The following is a 23,667-nucleotide window of genomic DNA, read 5'->3' on the forward strand; positions in this document are numbered from 1 at the left end:
GAATGGAACAAACTAAAACCCCTTGGAATTGCATTTGCCTTTGATGCTGTTGGAACAACATGTGCATGCAGGATAGACCAGATTGTTCAGGCTTTCAATCTGTCTATTTATCAAGAGGAAGAAGATATGGACACACAGGATGATTGATAAATCTACTATTGACCTTTTGTTTTCTTTATGTTTAGGTACAGTGGTAACAACGTTATTGTTGACAAGCCAATCGTGTTCAATAGTTCGTGTAACGTGGGTGGTCGTTCGTGTTACGTGCGGGATCGTGCGTTTATCAGGAAAATTGGTTTGCGTTTTTTATCGTGCGTGATCGTGCGGTTTTTTCGTTTTGTAACTTTTTTTAAGGAATGCAAGAATTTATTCTTAAAACAAAAACAAGTAGTTTTTGTAAAACAATGTGAATTTAAAAACTTTTTTTTTTATATAAGAATATTGACAGTTGTTAACATTCATTCTCTCTTTCGTCGTTAAATACATTTTTTTATTTCCAAAGCTCATTCAATCCTTTGTTCGGTCGAGTTAGTTTTGCTTAATTTTATAATCAGCCTATATCAAGCATCCATTGTATCTTGACACATAATTTCCATCATAATAGCAAGAGCGACACGTTGAATGAAAGCGGCCAAGCTTACCCATTCCCCGTTTTAAACTAAACGATTGTTCCCAACGTTTTTCTTTCAAATGAGAATACGATACGCATTATTATCTGGTTGATTGTATAAACATTTGTTTGAAAGAAAAAAATTTAGACGCTTTAAAATTAAGAATAAATAGAAATAAATCAGTTATGTACTGTAAATTATGAAAATATTGGATGTGAAAAATCGAAATTCAATGGAACAAGGTAACAAATTTACCTGTATCCCTGCAGAATTAAATCGTACGTAAGAGAATTAAATTACATAAACAGTCAACTAGTATGTAAATAATTTAGTGTAGTTTATGCATTATTCATTTCTATTACACGTAATTTTCTTTAACTTATGATAGAAGTTAATATTCGTTATGGAGACAACAAAATAATTTGTGTGTGAATCCTTTATATTTGTGTATGGATGTGTAAAAGTGTTAACTAGTAAAAAATTTAACAGTGCATGACTAAAGTACATGCCGCTTTTCAATAAAACACAAACATAAAGCAATACAAATTAAAGTAAAACGTTTCCTTAATTCTAATCTTAAAAATTAATTTTGATTTTGCGTGTTTAATGGTGTAGAATCGTTCGGTTGCGTGTTTTATCGTTTTGGTTCGTGTATCGTGAAAATTCAGTAAGTAAGTGATCGTCCGTGTATCGTGCGTGATCGTCCGTGTATAGTGCGTGATCGTTCGTGTATCAGAATCGTGCGTGTCGTTTGTCAACAATTCCGTCGTTTCGATTGACGAGTTATCGCTCTTGAATGCAGGTATAAACACTTCCGGTAGAATTGAAAGTAAGCATAAAGTCAAATCCCCGCTATAATTTGAACCAAACATTATGCATTTAGATAGTAAAACAACGATAAAAGATATTCTTAATTACAAGAAAACCGATATTAAATCGTATTTAAAGAGTAAAGGTAAAAAAAATAAGCGGCACGAAGCTTGAACTGGCGAGAAGAGCGTACGAAACAAACAAGGATGACGATGTAAATATTAAGTCTGTTGTCAATTCTGAGCCCAATCTAGTCGATGAAAAAATAGTTTCAATAGACTCTTTAAAAACCGGCTGGACTTCTGAATATCTCACAATGATGTTGAAAATTACCTATTACACAGCAGTCACAGGACGGAAGACAAGGAAAGGATGGAGTGTTATCGTCAATTTATCAGAGGTTTTAACTTTTTTAAGGAAGGATACGTACAAAAAATAATGATTAACTGGGAGCAGTTGATAACCTATTACCACCCTAAGAACAGCTGCCTACGTCAATATTACCTGAGAAACCGTGCCTTATTGCAAATTCCGCCATAAAAACAGCTTAGCTACGGTGTTTGTCAACAGGACGATTGTCAACCAACACGCCTTTGAAGGGGCGAGTATATGGATGTGGAAAGTTTAGGGGTAAGCCATGACCAGGAACTGGGAAGGTTCATACATGCAGCAACTGGGACTATGGCCTAGAATCGTAATTATTAGAGGATACTTCATCCGAAAACCAATGACCGGTATATCAACCTTCGATACACGTAAATGAACAGAAATAATCATATTCTAAGTTAAACATGTTAAATAACTGGACAATGTAGATAAGTAGAAACTTGCGTCGAACATGTAAGTCAATGAAGCCATTAATTAAGGTTCAATAGCATGTACATGTAATGCTGACACGACATTGTTTAGCTAACTGTCAGCTAGCAAAGTATTGAGTGTAAATTATTGGATTAAACGTTTACATTCCAATTGTTAGTCGGTGTATTCAAGCTCAAATATATTAAGACCCTTTTCATTGTATTCATTAAGTGTCGATTATTAACGGGTGTTGCTAATACGCGGAACGGAACGGAAATGGAAAATATCATATCACGTTTATCGCTTTAAAAGGGTATAAACTGGCCAGAAACGATTTACTTTGTATCATTTATTCATATTTGATGGATGATAATCAACGTGTGGATGTCTTATTGATATTCTTATAAATGTCTATCAAATTCAATTGGCTTTAGTTAAGTACGAAACGAAAAAAATCAAATGTATACAAATTATGAAATATTAACATGATTAAATGAATAAATAAGCTTTTACTTCTTACTTATTTTCTGATAAAGTATTGCTGGCACATCAGCGTAACGTGCTCAGTTAATGAGAGCGTTTCATGTGTTAAATGTGTGGTCAAATGGCAGAATCTACCCGGCTTGGTGGTGAGTTACAGTAAAACCCTGTTACTGCGAACTTTAAGAGACTTGTGAATTTACTTCGTTATATTCTTAAAATCCATATTAATTATGAATTCGTAAAGTATTTATAGTCAATGCGCGGAAAAACAATTTGGCTACCTCAATACCGGAAGTCTAAATGGGGTACTAATTACAAAACCCACAGAAGATATGTTTCCGTATATAAAAGTAAAACTCGTAGATTACTGTTTTGTAAAAGCAAAAAAAAAAAAAAAAAAAAAATACACTAAAATTGATTTTATTTCTGCGTAAAGATTTCTTTGATAGGCATAAGGACTACATTATTTCATACTGCATGTACAATTAAAAAAATATATATTTTTCAAATGTAAACTCAACCACCTTTGATAATAATGGCAATGCACAATTTATTTCTTAGAAAAGAAGATTTCAATTATTGTTTGTTTTTTCATGAGTTCATATATGATTTTACTCTGTTGAAAAGATCGTTTTTCGCTGATATTCTGTCGCGTCGTTTCTAGTCCGCGACGAATGATATCGACCGCTGAGGCTATGTCACGGAATATTGGTGGTTTTTCCTCCGGTTCCGAATCGGAGCTAGACTCTGTGTGATTATAATTTTTGTCTAGAAGCTCAGTCACAATATCAGCGTCCGTTTCTTACGTCATAATCAGGCCTGTATAAGCTGTCACGAAGTCGGTGAAAGTAATTCCTGCAGGCGTCAGTCTTTTGGCGAGTTCTGCCAGCGGAATGTCGTCGTCTGAGTCGTGAGCTGAAGATGCTGATAAAGGTACATGTACAAGGCATGAAAGCGGCATGCCATCTTCCGCGCTGACACCATCTTTGGAATTTAAAGACAACGAGAAACCGGCCTTACTAAAACAGTTACCAAAACAAAAGCTTCCAACGTTGTCCCAAGCGGCGGTGGTAGTGCGTATGGCTTTGAGAACATTTGGAGATTGACTTTGCTGTCACTGATAATATAACGAGGTTTTTTTTAATAACAACTTGCACCATATATATCCATAACTAGTGTCATTTATATCCCTTAGGCCAATCATGTACATGTACACTTCATAAGGAGACGAGAATAATATTTATCGTAATTATTGAGAGATCATACTACACATTTAAGAGAAATAACAGAAAAATAAAATGTTAAGATAACTTTTAAATACCTTTTTAATGTATTTCATCAATCTCTCTCTGTTTTTTGTCTACAGATTTTAGATAATTCCCTGACCCATAGGCTGGAAGACTAAAGTAGTATTGGGCTGGTAGAAATGAAGCGTGAATGACGTTTGGGATGTGCAGAACAATTATCCACAAACTTTAAGGTCTTGCGCTTTAGGCGAGGAATTTTGTACCAATGGCTCTATTCCATTCGATATATAAGATGCACGCCATCTATGATTTGTTTTTTTTTTGAGCGCGATATGTGGCTGGAAGGGAATATACATTCTTAAAACAACGGGGGTTTTAAATTTTAATGGGCAACAGTTATTGTTTAATTTAAAAAAATCGCTGTAAACATTGTCGAGATTTGTTATTTTTTACGCCTGTGTGACATAAAGTCAGCTTGCCATATCCATAAATTCGTTATGTCAGGATTCGTTTTATCCTCAATACTAGTATTTATTAAAGATTTATTAAAAACTTTGCCGGAGACAGAAAAATAGTTCGTTATACCTATAAATTTGCTATATCCGTGTTCGCTATAAACAACTAAAGTTGCCTTACTTTACTTACTTGATAATTAGTGGAGATGAAGAGTGATCTCACTGTGGTTCAAAATTTCTTGAAATCGAATTATATTCGAGCCGCATAAAATATTTGCTCTACGGTATGATTTATTTTACCCACTAACAAGAAACAAAGATATTCTGAAAGATAAGTCAGGAAGAAAATGTAGTTTATAAATGAGAAATTGCTTAAATTATAGAACATTGGAAGTGCTGCAGTTATACTGTGGGTGACACAAGGAAAGGCATCTTATGAGTAATGGCAGATGGTGATGTTTCAGAAGTTAAGAAAATATTTGTTACACAGTTTACAGGATTTGAAATGATAAATCTTAATATCAGGGAAATACATTACAAGGGCATATGTAGAATTATGATACTGCCAAACAGAGTTAGTTGATGCTATTATCAAGTGGTCTTAAATTGTTGAATGCAAAATACATGACTTTGTTAATGAGAATAATTAATGAATGCTGTGGTAATCTTAGAAATATGAGTAATTAGCCTAATTGTACAAAATCCAATATTTTGGAGACATGCCATCTAGGACGTGCCAAGAAAAAGAAAGTCTGGCAGTATAAAAGTACACTATCATATAATAAACTGTATGAGGTGAATAATGCGTTTTATAGGGGTTTAAGCAAGGACAATGGTAAAAACATAAATTGTTTAGGTTGGAATTGTGTAAAACCCCAGAGGATTGACCCGACGGATGGAGTATTGACTGTCGCTGTAGTTTTACTTTGTAGTAAAAAGGGGTTATATGTTATAGTGTTCTGCACCTAGGGAAGGTAATAATATGGTAGTATGAACAGTAACACCATCTGTAGTATGTAAAGGTTAACCAGTATTTATATGGTAATTCTGCAATGAGAATGCAAAATTTTCCTCTCTAAAGTTTGTTTTGTGTGCTTAAGTTTATATGTTAGGACTTTATATTAAGCAACGAGAACTTTCTCACTGACAAGAACTGTGACTGCTGACAAATACGAGGGTCGAATCTGTGCAGTTTTTCCCTTGACTTACAGTGGGTTGTTTTGTTTATCTTTTTTGAGTTCTTTAAATATAACTGAACATGTAAACTAGAAGAATATTCTGAAAGAACTATGCCAAGCTGTAGAATGTTATACATGCTAAATATCCCCAGCTGAGTTTTTTTTATACAGTAGGTCCCCTATATGGACCTTTAAGCACATTAATTGAGGTTGATTAGTTGTATCTGGAAAAGAAAGACGCTGTTAAAAGATCGCTGACGTCTGGTATCAATGTACGAATTAAGGTATGCATATTTCGCAAAGGTTTGAACGAACCCATAACGCTCATGTATCAGGAAGCAGTAATATGCAGGCCAGACTGCTTTTCCACTATTCCAGGGGTAGTGATTGACATGCATGCTACGGACTTTTTACTAGTGAAAATACTCCAATTTATTTTATAAATGTTTGACCAAGTGTTATTAGAAGAAAGGTTATAAATTCTAAAGCAGTTGCATGCGATACAAATTCATAGAATATGAAAAGATTATACTTTTTAAGCTAATAAAAAAACCTGATTTATAGGTCAGTGTTGTATTATCAAACAAAATACTGTACAAAAAGTACGTTTGTGACACGCGCAGCCAGGTTTGACAATACCTGATAATCAACATTGCTTAAAATTTGATACAAGTTAATACTTACTGTAGTTGATCCTATACCTACCAAAGACCTCAATGTGTTCGAAAAATTTGAATAAAAAGGATACCGAACCCGATATGAATCGCGAACACCTGATTGTTTGGCTGAAGCTAACCCTATCCTCCTTCGTATCAAAAATAAGGTTAAGGCTGCTGTTGCTTGTTAAAATGAATTTATCATTAGGGATAAGTTCAATTATATAATACGTAATGAAAGGGTTAACACATACTTTTACAAATGTAACCATTAACAACACCTTTATTTTATTAATGTTCAATCTTGTGTTAATGAAAGATAAAGCTTGTTCTTTCTTGATTTATGTTCAGTAGCCATTATGTTAATATATTGATGACTAGTAAACAAACTTTGTTCCAAAACTGCTTGATTGAACAGATGTAAATACATGCAATAAAGTCAAGTAAATTAGTTATGCTCAGCCAAACAATCATAAATATATTAGATATGTGGATACTTCTGTAATTTAATAATGTTTGTGATCAATAGCTATATAGGTGTATAGCTATTTTGTACCACGACATAATGTTATCAATCCGGAACACAATGGCGTTTCGAACGGAAGTCAGATATGTTTTGACGATGAAGCCTTCCACCTTAAAACAACGGGGGTTTTAAGTTTTAATTGGCTACAATAATTGTTTAATTTAAAAAAATCGCTGTAAACATTGTCGAATTTGTTATTTTTTTACGCCTGTGTGACATAAAGTCAGCTTGCTATATCCATAAATTCGTTATATCAGAATTCGTTTTAGTCTCAATACTAGTATTTATTAAAGATTTATTAACAACTTTGCCGGAGACAGAAAAATAGTTCGTTATACCTATAAATTTGCTATATCCGTGTTTGCTATAGACAACTTAGGTTGCCTTACTTTACAAACTTGATTATTAGTGGAGATGAAGAGTGATCGTACTGTGGTTCAAAATTTCTTGAAATCGAATTATATTCGAGCCGCATAAAATATTTGCTCTAAGGTAGGATTTTTTTACCCACTAACAAGAAACAAAGATATTCTGAAAGAAGTTTATAAATGAGAAATTGCTTAAATTATTGAACATTGAACGTGCTGCAGTTATACTGTGGGTGACACAAGGAAAGGTATCTTATGGGTAATGGCAGATGGTGATGTTTCAGAAGTTAAGAAAATATTTGTTACACAGTTTACAGGATTTGAAATGATAAATCTTAATATCAGGGAAATACATTACAATGGCATATGTAGAATTATGATACTACCAAACAGAGTTAGTTGATGCTATTATCAAGTGGTCTTAAATTGTTGAATGCAAAATACATGACTTTGTTAATGAGAATAATTAATAAATGCTGTGGTAATGTTAGAAATATGAGAATTAGCCTAATTGTACAAAATCCAATATTTTGCAGACATGCCATCTAGGACGTGCCAAGAAAAAGAAAGTCTGGCAGTATAAAAGTACACTATCATATAATAAACTGTATGAGGTAAATAATGCGTTTTATAGAGGTGTAAGCAAGGACAATGGTAAAAACATAAATTGTTAAGGTTGGAACTGTGTAAAACCCCAGAGGATTGACCCGACGGATGGAGTATTGACTGTCGCTGTAGTTTTACTTTGTAGTAAAAAGGGGTTGTATGTTATAGTGTTCTGCACCTAGGGAAGGTCAGGCACGTAGCATTGTTTTTTAAAGTGGGGGGGGGGGGGGGGGGCGACTCATCCAAAAAATCCTGACAAGCAAAAAAAAAAGAAAAAGGGAAAAAACTTTCCAAAATCTTCAAAATCCTAATCCTTAGGGGGGGGGGCGTAGTATATAACTTCAATTTCATTCATCATTCCCTTATTTTCATATCAATTTTTTACATACTCCCAAAAAGTGGGGGGACCAACTCCATGATAATTCAATTTTTTATATGTAAATTTTAAAAAATTTAAAAATAAAAAAAAAGCCCCCCCCCCTGATGCTACGTGCCTGAAGGTAATGCTATGGTAGTGTGAACAGTAACACCATCTGTAGTGTGTAAAGGTTAACCAGTATTTATATGGTAATTCTGCAATGAGCATGCAAAATTTTCCTCTCTAAAGTTTGTTTTGTGTGCTTAAGTTTATATGTTAGGACTTTATATTAAACAACGAGGACTTTCTCACTGTGACAAGAACTGTGACTGCTGACAAATACGAGGATTTAATCTGTGCAGTTTTTCCCTTTACTAACAGTGGGTTTTTTTTGTTGATCTTTTTTGAGTTCTTCAAATATAACTGAACATGTAAACTAGAAGAATATACTACGCCAAGCTGTAGAATGTTATACATTCTAAATATCCTCAGCTGAGTTTTTTAAGCACATTAATTGAGGTTGATTAGTTGTAGCTGGAAAAGAAAGACGCTGTTAGAAGATCGCTGGTGTCTGGTATCAATGTAGGAATTAAGGTATGCACATTTCGCAAAGGTTTGAACGAACCCATAACGCTCATGTATCAGGAAGCAGTAATATGCAGGCCAGACTGCTTTTCCACTATTCCAGGGGTAGTGATTGACATGAATGCTACGGAACTTTTACTTGTGAAAATACTCCACAATATTTTATAAAAGTTTGACCAAGTGTTGTCTGCTTCTATGATACTGTAAGAGTTGTAGAGAAGTATTCAGATTTGCTTTAGATCCATATGTAACAATGCCAGAGCTGGAAGTGGTAAGTACCTTTGACCAGGGTCTAGACACAACAAACCACGTGATGGATTCTTTGTCATTCGAACTCAATCTGTTTAAGGTGCTTCCAATATCGTATCTCACTGTTTCAACATCGCCTGTTATTGAGGCAACTTGCCAGATCCAATTGACATTAGTTAGAAAGTTATATGCAGAGGTTTTAGAAAATTGTCCTAAAAGTTGAGCTGAAACCTGAATATTCCTGACATAAAGATTATCTGCTTCCGTTATATACGAATTTATTTTAACTCGGACTCTTTTGCCAGCTAAAATGGATTCAACAAGCAGGTCTAAAGACCCATGTATCCCACGTCCAAAAGTGTCGTGACTGTATACTTGTGTCCAGCAATCATCTACAAGCCACATCATTGATCCAAAACTTTGAAAACTGTTCAGCTTAGTGTGCTGGCCAACATACCACTGAGAAGTTGGAATAGTGCCAGTAGTTGACCATATCGTTAACAACCAAAACACTCTTGTTGGGAACTCAAATTCCTCGCCTAGTTTAATTTGACCTAGACGCCATGGGTATTGTCCGTGTACATCCGAGCTATCACTAGACACTTCAACTGTTGTTAAACTGGTCATAAATCCAGTCTCTGGTTTTAAAACTTTAACACTAGCGCCATTGTTAACTGTATTTAACAACACAGATTTGTCTCCACATGTTCGAACCCCGGACAGCGTATTACAGTAGACAGGTTTTTCAGCAGCGCATGATCTACATTAAAATGTAGGTTAGTATATTTGTCCTATACATTTTATTCAGACAAAAATAATACCAGATGCGTATTTCGAACTCGATAGGTCAGTGTATTTCTTTTTTTTCGAGAATGGACATGCTCTACTATCGGTGTGAGTTTTAAGTACCAAAAAAAACGTCGTACTTGTGTTCAGGTTTACAATTGCACAATGGTCATAAATTCATCTACATAGAATATTCATAACAATATTACGAAAAATAACTTCTCCGTTTTGCTCTAAAAATTAGTAACTGCAGTTTAAGGACAAGTGTGAAAAAAAGTGTTTGTTGGAGATGAATGAGGAACGTGATAGTGGTAAAATAAACAGGGAGACCTTACTTGTTAATACACCGGGGAGGCCATAATTAATTGAGGCCGATTTAAGAAAATCAAGATTTCCAAGACCAAGTCCAATATTGAACAATTTAACAACTAAGTTAGTAAAAAAATATTATGGTGATGTTAATTAGTTGGTAGAAAATGGGTTGTTTATGTTTTACATCAATCGTCTGACATCGACGTTGATAGATACAGGCACGTAGCATCGTTTTTGAAAGTGGGGGGGGGGGCAGACCCATCCAAAAAATCTTGACAAGCAAAAAAAAAATAAAAATAAAAAAAGGAAATTTAAAGTTTCCGAAAATTTTCAAAATCCTAATCCGCGGGGGGGGGGGGGGGGGGGGGGGGGGGGGGCTTAACTATACTTCCAAAAGTTCAAAATTCTTCCCTACCAAAATTTGTTTCCCTCCAAATCATGGAGGGGTGGGGGGGGGGGGGTAGAGGTAACTTCAATTTGACTCCTCATTTCCTTATTTTCATATCAATATTTTTTACTTCCTTCCAAAAAAGTGGGGGGGGGGGGGGGGCAACTCCATTATAATTCATTTTTTTATATGTAAATTTTAAAAAAAAATGGTTGCTGCGAGAAAAAGTGGGGGGGGGGGGGCCCTGGCCCCCCCTGATGCTACGTGCCTGAGATATTCATGTGTACCCCCTGTATATAAAGCCCCCCCCCCCCCCCCCCCCCCAAAGAATAAAATCAAAACGAAACACTTATGTTGACGGTGACACTTTACGATTCTGACAGGTTGGTGAAAAGTAAAGAGATGTGGAAGACCTTTATAACAAAGTTGACAATGAATTGGCGTCGATAATAAACAAATTTTTCTTACACATGTGATGATGATTACTGCAATGTACTGTTTAAAAGTAGTAAAAAGGTATGAACGTTGTACAGCATTTATTTAAAATAATGGCACATTTATCCATGTGGAGTATTCTGAATCAAGAAACATGAAATTATGTTGCCAAGCTATAAGTTATTTATTTGGCGAAGATCAACGTCGAAAACAATTTATCAAAAGAAAAAGAAAAATGGATGCTAAGGTCAACAAATGATTACATAAATGATTACTTTCTGTACAGATGCTTTAGTCCTGCTAGGACACAAGCACAAGCTAATTTATGTATAGCGCAAAGAACACCGTAGACCTTATTTAGGTATGAAGTACTACTATCCGAGTCCACCAGCCTCTCCTCTTCAGATATTCTTTACATGGAAATGCTGTTGTTACAGTCGGTTCAAGCATATCTTTTACAACATACACCATAGCATAGCATAGCATTGAAATCTCATAGCATAGCATTGTAATCTCATATCATAGCATTGGAATCTCATACCATAGCATACAATCTCATATAATCGCATTCGCCATATCATACCATAGCATACCATAGCATAGCATACAACATTCTTTTAACTCGGTTTTAAATATTTTTATTTGAAAAAATAAATGTTTACATAATAGATTTGTGGTAAACTTCGGCTTCTTATTATTTTATTTCGAAATGTGTGGAACTCTTCTGTGTATGGAGGCGTTTTTGTTCAAATCTCATATCATACCATAGCATAGCATACCATATCATTAGGCCCTTCATTTCAATTTTTCATAGCATAGCATACAGATCTCATAGCATAGCATACAAATCTCATAGCATATCATTAAAATTGCATACCATAGCATAGCATAAATTGGTAAAAGATATGCATGAAATGACTGTAGGTCTAAAGGAAATTCAGGATGAAAGTAGTAAAGTACTTGTGCATTTTCCGAGCAGGGGCCATCTTAAGGGCAAGGTCGAGGAGCATTAGGAAGACCAAGGAGCCTTAAACTACTTAAAAGCTTATCCATCAGAACGTGATTAAATGTGAATACTGTGTTAAAAGATTATTGGAAGAGAACACGTGGATTTTGAAAATATCTTAATATTTCCTTTATAAGCTACGTGAAGCCTTATAACAGTCTTAATAGGTATCCTATTTTGAGATGGCTAAAAACTGTATAGACTCTAAAAAGATGTAATGGTGAAGTAGTTACCCTTGGAGAGAGATATTGAAATGAAGATCAATTGTTATTTTTAGTTACATGATGTAAACCTTTTTGTAACGCAAACATTTAAATTAATTCATTTCAAGACTGACGTATCGGGCTCGATGTACGCAACTCATCTAATCCCTACAGTGTTATATTGACTTACCAAATCGGCTCGTTTAATTAGGGAATTTGTTGGCATGCATTGTATTAAAATATACCCTCATACGTACCTTACAAACCATACTATATCAACTACAAGTGTTGCGTTGCCTGTAGAGTTATGTTCGCCAACATACCAGCGGGATACATGTGCGTGACCAGTAGTACATACGATTAAAAAATTCCAGTAAAGATCGCCACTGAATTCGTCGTATGCAGACCGACCAAGTAGAAAAATTGTTTGAACACAAACGTTTTCGTTTTCAGTCAAAGTGGCTGACTGTATCGATGTTTGAAAAATAGAATTGTTTAATGAAATTCTGATCTCATCTCCGGCGACTAGACGATCGACAAGATCTCGTTTACTTCCGTTTATTTCTGTCCCATCAGCGCCAGTTTTAACGATAGCTCTCCATTCTCCACTGCATCCTATAATAAAACCAAAGTACTGAAGCACTGATGGAATTTTATCGATTATTATTTACTTTAAAATCAACGATGTTATTTGGCTTGGTTTTTAATCTGTACTTGAGTTACACACATTTTTCCGACAAGAATTTCGCGAAAACTCCTTATAAATCATTGTGTGTTATATTTAAAGATAAAATTGATTCCATCAAACTATGTATCAGTAATCGATATATTTCGAAAATTGTATGGATCAAAGCAATAATGAACTTTAGTCTCGTTTAATCCGATGCATGGCGAGATACTTTCTGCCAATGTTTACGTGATAGCTTGATGACACGACCTCTAAAAATAGAATGGCTCTCTGCTTGTCGGGGATTTACGTAGACAGACAATGGTTGAACGACACTATATTGAACTCTGGCGTAGAAATACATACAAATGCAAAAAAATATCTATATTGTTGGTACTGACTACTTTTGGGGTATTTAGAAATAAGTTTCCTTAAAGAACAAAGCTCTCTTTTTCATATATTACATCGAATTTATCGATTATTTTCAGGAATGCGCTTTTTTGTAGCCAGCTTTCTGGCCAAAATAAGAAATAAAGTTGAGTACTAGCAACATTGCCTAATGTCCATTATGACAAGATCTGAGTTGTTTTACCCCTTCCGAAAAATCTATTTAAAGGCCACTGCAGTTGATTTTTTCATTATCTCATTTTACTGCTATCACATGCACAGAAAATTTAACTTGTTGAAAATACAAAGTGAACCCAACACACACTTAAATCATTATTTTAACCCCCCTAAACACTAGGGATAGGACGATCCACCTATGCACGGGTGCATCACGGTATTTATTAATCGGCTAAATACAGTGTCGTCCCAGCCCTACTAAACACATTCGTGTATCAACATTAAAACAGTGCAACTCTGTTATTTATATATATGCGTAAATGTTTTACGATCATTATGGTACAAAATGATGTTCCGCTTTGCGGTGCTCGTGTATCTTATTAATATATTCACTAAACTTACCCTGATTACAGGCCGGCCCTCTCCATCCACCTGCACAACTGCACGTGAACGACCCCTCACTGTTAGTGCACTGCCCTCCATTTTCACATGGGTTGGTATCACATTCATTTATATCTGAGAAAGGTAGCAAAGTATTAAAAATCATGAAAGCGTGTTTTTCTTACGAAATTAAATAAAACAACAGATGTTTATATAAATATCCACTTGATGAAGTAATTTGTAAGAATCTTATCATTACGTTTAATGTTTTAATTTTTTAATTCAATTGCAAATTAAATGCGCTTCATTGATTTATGACAAAAAACGAAGGGCGTAGATATTGGCAAGAGATCCAAATTACTGCAAGTGATAAAGAGGGGAGCAGACGGCGATTCTCTCCTTTTATTCAAGGAATAAATCCCGGCGTTCGCTGCACTCAAAATAATTGTAATACTGTAAAATGCCTCCCATATAAACAAAGAACAACACTAGGTCAGTCCCACTAAGACAAGTGCAAATACCACGAGAAGTGTCAAGGAATCCAGTAGAATTGGAATAAGGACCTCAGTAACATTCACCCACACCCCAGGGAAGCAAACATCTAGAAGTAACGTCCACATTTTAGCCGTTGAAACTAGATTTTCCTAGTTCTTTTCCTACCCTGGGAAAGCTGCCTTGACATAAGCAGATAGCTTGGAGGTTATCCCAAATATCGAGGCCTGCACTTGGAACGATATAGGCTCGTATGGGCAGCTTTTATTAAAACAGAAAAATCGAGCTCGTAATTAAATCAATTTAACCTTGCTAACGAAAGGCAGAGTGGAACTTAAGCAAGTTGCTATAATTTTGTATAAAATGAAAGAGGAGAGCTATTTATTTTGAAGTGCTCTTAATTTCCATTGAAACACTCTAAACAGTTTATTTGCCGATAAAAACCTAAATATTTACTATATATTTTATGCAATTAGTTTATTCTTTGTATCTGAAATTGACGCAATTACTTACAGTTAGTGTCAAACTTTTATATGGTATTTAAGAACTGTTTGCTTCTGTTGTCTTGACAACATGTATCCATATCAACCGTTTAATGTTCTCTTGATTTGACCAAAGAATATAAAAATACGTACTTTGAAAAAAATCGATGACTATGCGTGGTCATCGAATATTGGTTTTTACAGAGAATTGATTTTATTAACTGTTAAAAGGCAACTTGTTGGAATGCATGCACGACACTATTTATATATCCAATGAGAAAGGGGTTCTTACCTTGATTACAGACGTCACCCTCCCATCCGGGTTTACAACTACAGATGAATGACCCGCAAGTATTGTTACATAGTGCTCCATTCTCACAAGCACTGGTCAGGCACTCGTCAACATCTAAGAATTGCATGAACCATAAACTGATTTTTAATGCTAGTAATCTAACCATAAACTGATTTTTAATGCTAGTAATCTAAGACCTATATGGCGTCTTGTATGTAACTGCTGATTATAGTAATCTTTGGTAATTACTTGTTTGGGTATTGTGAATTAATTTTACTTATAATTCTGCGAGTTATTATTTAACTATATAGTTTTACTTTATACATAACTTACACGAGGAGAGTAATCAAATTTAAGGAAAACCAAATGATAAACAAAATATATCAAATTGTGGGAAAATAAATTTACAAACAAATATTTATTTTAACAAAAATCTCTTATTTAATCTTCAAATCATGTGAGGAGATCAATTCTTCTCTTCCAATCAGTGCTACTTGTAACATATAGGATTTTGGCATTTCTATACCACTAACAGTTTTATATATGCTTTCCGGAATATATTAACGTTTTGGGAGAGGAAATGTGTAAAGCAAACAACTCGTTAGAGTGATAAAATTTGGATTATTAGATACGTGTAACACTCTATTTTGTTTATGTTTCAATCTAAGTGAAATCTTGTAACGTGGAAAAGTTATAGTTTGTGCATTGCTCTGCTAGCGTGAAGCAATTTAGAACCAAACCCGGGTTTTTTTTGTATACTTGGATTTTTGTGTTCTCTCCATTTGTTAACCCAGTGCTCCTTAAAAGTAATGTCTTTTAAATTTATACAATTTTAGGTTTTGTTTTAAAGGTTTATGAATCAAGGTTTTCTTATTTGTCGATTCCAGTTTATAATTCTACTAGAACTTTACACAATTCATTTTAGATATAAGCCTTCATCAATTTTATCAAAATTATATAATTGTATCAACAAATCACCCGAATGTGAAAAGAAGATTTGTATCACTTGTACTATATATTTAGATTACCTTGATCACACACAGGTCCCTCCCATCCATCAGTACAACTACAAGTGAATGATCCCTCACTGTTAGTGCACTGTCCTCCGTTCTGACAAGGATTGTTGTCACATTCATTGATATCTGTAAAAATGTATAAATCCACTGTCAATAAACTGTTTACAATGTTAATTTTTAACACCTGTAGTTTCTGTTTTTAAAATAACTTATCAATCCTTTAAAGAAAAAAGATTGCTTTTTCAACAAATTAGGCTGACTTCGTACATGTACTGTCTGACATTTGATACTTTGTTCGTGTATAATATACACATAAACAGAGAAAAAAATGGTATGTTTTACCTTGATCGCAGGTGTAACCCTTCCATCCATTTTTACAAATGCAGATATACGATCCATATGTGTTCCTACATTGGGCCTCGTTCTTGCAAACATCATTCGAACATGCATCAACACCTAAATTGTTCATATAGTTGAAAAAATGAAATGAATTATAGCTGGTACATTGTAATTAGTCCTGTTCTAAGCAGCATAATCTTCTCTTAGGTTTGGATATTTTCATGACAACTATCATTGGTTCCCTTTAACTAATGATCTAAAGGTTATTCTGTTCCAATATTTAAAAAAAAGAAACTTTTAAAAAAAGACGTCTTAATGTAAGTATGTCAAACAGATCAATTTGTAAGTCATACAAACATTTGAAAGGATTATTTAAAAAGTTTAACATGTTTGTTTGTTGTTTTCATATGTTTACACAGTAAGAATCTATATGATATGAACAAGCACATATATATTGAAACTGACCATGTTCTTGACATATTTTTTCAAGATACAAGCATTTTTCCTCATTGTTTCATCGCTGTCATTATTGTAAAAAAAAATATATTATGATAGTGGGACATGCATGCAATGTTTACATATAATTGGTCTTTTAGCTTTAACATAAGCCGCTAACTTCTTATCAGTTTTACGATGTAGATTTCTTGCCTGTATGAACGTACATATTTTGGTCGCAATGAACATATCAATTGTTACGCACGTTTACAAAAGCACATGAGTGTTCACATCAACTATTCATGTTGATGCGAGTTTTACAGACAGAACATGTACATTGAGCAAGGAATTTTATTTCAACCCGATGTAGAACATACATATTTCTTTTAACACTGCATAGATGTCTCCGAGTATGCTATTAAAATTGCATGCCTTAGCGAAGCAAAAAATGAACTTGTTGTTAAATATGCATTGTATTAACTTGATCATTGCATCCTTGTAGACGTTCATTATTCCTTTCTCTTATCATTGCCAATAGGTTTGCACTGTTGTAAATATGTTTTGATAATCTCCATTGAGAGGAAATAAAGAACGAAAGGAACACTGCATAGATGTATCCGAGTATGCTATTTAAACGTTCAAAACTTAGCGATGCAAAACAAATATATATAAAATAATCATTACACTACTGTATGCCATCTCTTGAAACTTACTTTCTTCACAATAGGTGCCTGTTAAGCCGCTTGGGCATTCACACCAATAATACCAATCCTCATTATGGCAGGTTCCCTGTCCACACGGGAATTCGAGGCATTCGTTTACATCTACAATAAGCAACTTGTCAGTTAAAATGAATAATGAATTGATTTTTCAACTTTTAATTTAAATAAAATCAAGATTTGGATATGTGCCATTCAGGCAACACATTAATGCATGTTTCGGGTAACATAGCTACGACTGTGATGCATTCTGTTCATATTTCTACATACAACCCAGTCTAATTTTAAAAAGCCCATACAATAGCTACATATGGACCAAGGCAAATGTAACATTTCAGTATGAAGGAGAACACTAACCTATATCACAGTTGTCCCCCTCCCACCCGGCCGGACATTTACAGATATATCCCTCAGGTGTGTTTCCGCATATTGCATCATTGACACATGGGTTGTCTTTTACACAGATACCACCTTAGAAATTAAAAAAAGCAGATAAGTAAATATTTCATGATGTAAACAAGGCATGGTTATAACAACTTAATGATAATGATGATGAATGGTATTTCATTATCATCTATTGTTTTATTTTTCATTCTCAGTAAACGTCATTCTTAAAGTTTACATTTTTTTCTCCTGCAAAATGCAACGGATTGTAAATTGACTGTAAATTCACGCATGTTATTTTTAGTATGACTCTTTTCTTTAGGATGAGCAGAAATAAATTATGCAAGCCTAACAATTAAATATGCCCATGTTATATTTGACTTCATACGGTTGTGATTTGAGTACGAATAATAAGGATTGATGTTTTTAGTTCTAAATTTCGTAACCATTTCTTATATTACTTTTGAAACTGCACATTATGGCTTTATTATACATGAATAAATTTGAAAAAAAATCATGTTCATGCCTACCTTCTTCGTTTTCATTAACTTCTCCTTTAGTGCATGTTGCGATCGTTGATGACAAAGACAAAAACAACTACAGTGGACATAAAAAAATATGAAAGAATATATTTAAAAATTCTTTTTTTTTCGTGAATAAAATTTTTTAAAGGTTTTTTGTGTTGCTTTAACAGATTTTTTTATTTGGTGTTAGAATAAAAACAAATCATTAAAAAAAGAAAATCTACGGGAACTGAGGACAATGGTCAAAAGTTCAACTTTCAGTTATTTGTGGTAGCGATAACAAGCATTTCCTACTCTAAGGGCAAACACTTTGTAAGTTATGGGAGTTTTTAGACACAGGGTCATTTAGTACCAAATCTTTAAATGACTAATAACATAAAGTTTAAATTGTTTGATAACCCGCATAACCAAAAAAGTCACACTGAGGTAATAAAAAAATATATCAACATAAAGAAAACAAGAGGTTTTCAACTGAAAGGTGAAAAGACCTAATGATAAACGTTTTTGTGGCATACTAACTCATTTCGAAATTATATAGTATAGTGTTCAAATACCGAGCAAGTCGTTATGACAAAAGAGCAAGCATACATCCGATACGGATTTTGTAAAATAATAGGCTATTATCTATACTAAAAATTTAAGACATTTTGCAAATAAACTACAAAGTGCCTGTACCCGAATATTTGCTTGCACATTTGGTAACCACAGTTTCAAGGGTACGTTATTTCGTGGCCAATGATCCTATCAATACAAAATGTTAGTTGAAATTGAACTTCAATGAACATTTAATTTCGTGGATCAACTAAACAAAGAAATCCACGAAAATTGGTATTCAAATAATATTGATGAAACCACAGTATTCGATTTGCCTGCATGGGGAAACACAGTATTCGATTTGCCTGCATGGGCAAATTTCTTATAGAACCAGCGACATCCATAACTACTCGTATTTCAAATCTTTTAATATAACTGATGCCGCATAATAGCTTTGAATTGATCTTTTCGTCAATACATATTCTTAAATTTAGTGAAACTATAAAATTCGAGCATTCCTATTAAAAATCATAATATTCTTACCGCCATCCAGAAAAACTTCTCTTTAATAATCAACATGTTGCGAAATACAATATTTGCGTTGCAATGATGGCTCCTTTATAGGAACAAGGTGGATCTCAACATCACGTGATTCGATTTGTTTTCTCCAATCAAGTAAAACGTTAAAAGATTTCTGATAATTATGTATTTTAAGTTAGTTCAAATTCTGCACTTGGTTACATCATTATCTTTTTTCGACATCATATGGCCGTGTACAGTGCCAGTCTTATTCAGTTCGAGAAAGCAATTTTAATTAAATATAATTCCTCGTAAAAAAGTAAATTAACTATCGATTTTTTTAAAAAATTTTACTGGTTATTGAATAAAGGTGATCTATTGTTAGGAAAGCAATCACAGAGTTAGTATTTGAGATCGAGTGCAGTGCTTATTCAATCAACCATGCGTCTTCATTATCTAGTACATCTGCTCTCTCTTTTTTTTTTTTTTACAAATGGCATATTTGGTATATATGTATAAATGGTGTACGTTAATTATATAAATATACAATGATTGGATATTTTCTAAAACGTGGTTACTTTAGCCAGATATTAACTTTTCTAAAGAACCTACAGAATAGGAACAAAACTAATTCACATCTTATATCAACAAGAGCATCTAAACATGATAGCCAAACGAGGCTGTTGAGTAAGGTATATTTTGGGCTACAAAAGTGAACAACGGATGCCCTCCAGTGTTGTGACGCTCAAAGTCAGACGTTACATTTTTTTTGTAATCTTTATATCAAAATAACATGGTTAATAAAAATAATCTATTATCTACAGGTAATTCTGAATTGCACATAACCGTCAATATCTGTAGAACATCGCACTCTTTATGCTTTAACAAGTATGTGAATGTTTAGAGAATAGGAGCAACATTCATATCTTCTGTTTTAAGATTATTATAAGGACAACATTCTTTACATTTGTTCATAAAAGGAGAGATAAACTATGGAATGCAAAAGAGAGTCTAGTATTCAATTAGATCAACATTTAAAGTTCAGAGAAAAGAAAAAAAAATATTTTTGCGGAACAGTTGTACAAAACGCCAAATGTGTATCTTATTTAACACGCCAGGCAAGTTTTTTAAGAGGAATCTATAGTTAATAATTTTAAAAGGCGCCTTTTCAGAAAAAAAATTACATGTAGCACTGCGTTTTTGGGAGTCCTCTGATTCAAAGGAAATGACATTTTGAAGCTACGTTTTGATTTTCCATTCATTGTAACATTGAATCATTGTGTTTCTATCGTTGTAATCGTCGTTTGAATAGCACACTGAGTCGAGCAAACGAAATTTATAGCGCGCTATATATACATATCAATTCATTTGCCAACCTTTTGGTTTTACATTAATGTATTTTGCAATTGTGCTTAGACTAATGTATTTGCTCATTATTAATGTTATCCGAAATTAAGCAAACATTCTTAAAAACTTTAAAAATCCATTATCTATCTTTTTTCTTGGGGGGGGGGGGGGGGGGTAGCTTCCACTTATGAATTTACATTCTCGATATAAACTGAACATATAAGATTTTGTTTATCTTTTGAAACTGAAAACCGACATACCCACGAAAATACACCTCAACGGCTAATCCGCAATCCACGGACGAAATTAAATGATTCCACAATATAATAAATATCAATTTTTCAATTGCCATCATACATATTGTATGCCATTATCGTAATTATGATTAAGTTTGTACTATTTGGTCAATGGATATTGCTCTATTTCTCAAGAAATAACTATATAGATACCTTTATGGCTGTAATTTGAATATTGATGTCACAGTTTAGTTCTAACCAGTTTGAAATGATCACATGCGTTTGAAATTGTTTCTCAAAATTTCAAAAATATACGTTAAAGTTGTAAAAGGCAAAACAAAATCAAACATTAAAAAGTATGAGTCAGAAATGGAAGAAATAGGTAAATAAAAATATGTACGAATAAATTTGTTCCAGCTTTTTATCTGGAATATGCGTTTTATCTAGATAAAAACACAGTATGATTATAATTTAACTGACGGTTTTTTAAAGCCATAATCAGATTTACCTTTGTAGCTCTAAAGAATATTTTAAACACGTTTAACAGTAAACTGATGTATTTTTACATCAAAATACAGAATATATTGTCATCTTCCTAACTGTATTTGGTTGTTGCCGTGTCAATGCACGAAACATGTTGCACGAAACATGTTTGTGCATTACTGTATTTTGCTACATATGGGACGTATCCGCTATGTAAATATAGTCTTCTACGTAATATGTCTATAGTTAGATATGTTTTTCCACAAGTGCTTGAGGACAGGATCTACCCCCCCCCCCCCTTTCACCCCCAAGTAAACAACACTGTGCCGGATAATTACGCAAGTGCAAGGTGGCATTTTTGACCCCGCTTAACATGCAGTTTAAAAAAACCCAATTGTCTAGAGAGTATATAATCACTTTATTTTTTAGTGTATTTCACCCGACAGGTGAGGTATTTTCCTTTAAAAATTAATATACCCTAGGAAAATCATAATCTCATTGGAGAATTGATTCTCTTACAGGAAATATTGACAATCCTATAGGATTTTTAAAAAGTCCTACAGGAATTATAATTCATATAGGAGAATGGTATTTCCTATAGGAATTTGATTCAGACATGTAGTTTTCCTATAGGATATTAAGTTTTCCTATCGGATTTGATCATATCTTATCGGAATTGAAATTCCTATAGGAAGTTCAAGTATCTGATAGAAAATTTCAAATAACCTATGGGATAAATTATTTTTCTATAGTAATTTATTTTTTAAAGGTTAATATCTCACCTGACATGTGAGATACAATGATAACAAAGGTGGTTGTTAACTCTTCAAGAATTGGTCTGTCATATGGCATATTTAAATGTTAAAAATTAGACCTTCTACAAATATAATACAAAAAGGTTGCTAACTTCATCTGCCAGCCGAGAGACACTGCCGATGAATATCTGTTGAAATGTGCTATCAAACTAAATTTACATATTGTACCAGTAAAAACGGTGATCTCATGTCGTAGCCCGATAATTCCCTTCACTGACTTTACGCATGCCATGCCCGTGTTAATACATTCATTGGGCAAATTAGGACAGTTTTCTCCGACAAGTTGTAAGTTTTGAACCGATCCATCTAGAATCAACGCAAGTGAGGGTTAATCCCAAGGAATATAAGTCCGCTCATAAACAGAGAAGGTCCGAGTGTACACGAGAACAATGAAAAGGTAAAAAAATTACGATATTGCATGGCAAACTCGAAAAAAGTACAATTCATTAGATGTATGAATTCTAATCAAGCCGGGAAGGACTTAAACCTTTTTTTTTGTCTTGGGTACTGCTAAAACTAAAAGAATGCACTCATACTGAGTGTATTACAATGAAAGACATAATAGAGAAAATAAAAAAAAAATAATACTAAGAGTTATCTTCCTTGCGATAAAGCCTTCCTTTCGTTGATTCTCTAGAAAACTAGAAATATGTAGTAAATGGATGATTTAGATACTTGGGTTGGGGGTGGAAGGGTGAGGGGTCGATCCTGTCCTCAAGCACCTGTTGACTTTTCAAGCGACACGGATATTTAAAAATCTTTTCCACGTAAGGGAATACTCCCTTCTTTTTGCAACACTCTCTTTGAATATATTGAAAGAACACGCCGTGGTACAGTTTTAAATTTCCATGCCACGTTGTAACTTGCATGAATGTGTAAACACATTAAATCGATTTGTAAGCAAGCGCACATTATAAGTATTTAAAAGCAGACTAAAGTTTTGAAACATGAGTATTTCAATACAATTGCAAGTCATTTGCACAAAGGTGCTAGATTTTGTAATTTGCCAAATTTGTTTGGTTGACGGTATCAAACACCAAATGAATTATTGGTTTTCTTTTAAATGCATGTTCATAAATTTCATACTGAAACCATATGTTTTAACTTTAAGGTCCTTTGTTACAACGCATTTTGAAAAATTACGCACTATAAAAATTCGGGAGGTTTGAATTATCCAATATCACATAAACTTCATTGCTTAGCAACTGCATTTCCTTTTTTGAGTATGCAGCAAATTTACCTCTTATCTAGTATACTAGTATTGGGCTATGCCCAAACGAATATGATTTATGTATATATATATGAATAATGGAGATCAATGTTTAATATATGTCAACTGGCTTATTGCAAATATGATGTGAACAAAGGATACCTGAAT

General features: G+C 33.8%; 1 pseudogene; it reads right to left on the reverse strand.

The window, feature by feature from the left end:
• Positions 1 to 12,323: 12,323 nt before the first annotated feature.
• On the reverse strand, positions 12,324 to 19,468 carry LOC128170641 (fibropellin-3-like; annotated as a pseudogene).
• Positions 19,469 to 23,667: the final 4,199 nt, after the last annotated feature.

This window comes from Crassostrea angulata, chromosome 2, assembly GCF_025612915.1.
Source record: "Crassostrea angulata isolate pt1a10 chromosome 2, ASM2561291v2, whole genome shotgun sequence".
NCBI classification, from domain to species: Eukaryota; Metazoa; Mollusca; class Bivalvia; order Ostreida; family Ostreidae; genus Magallana; species Magallana angulata.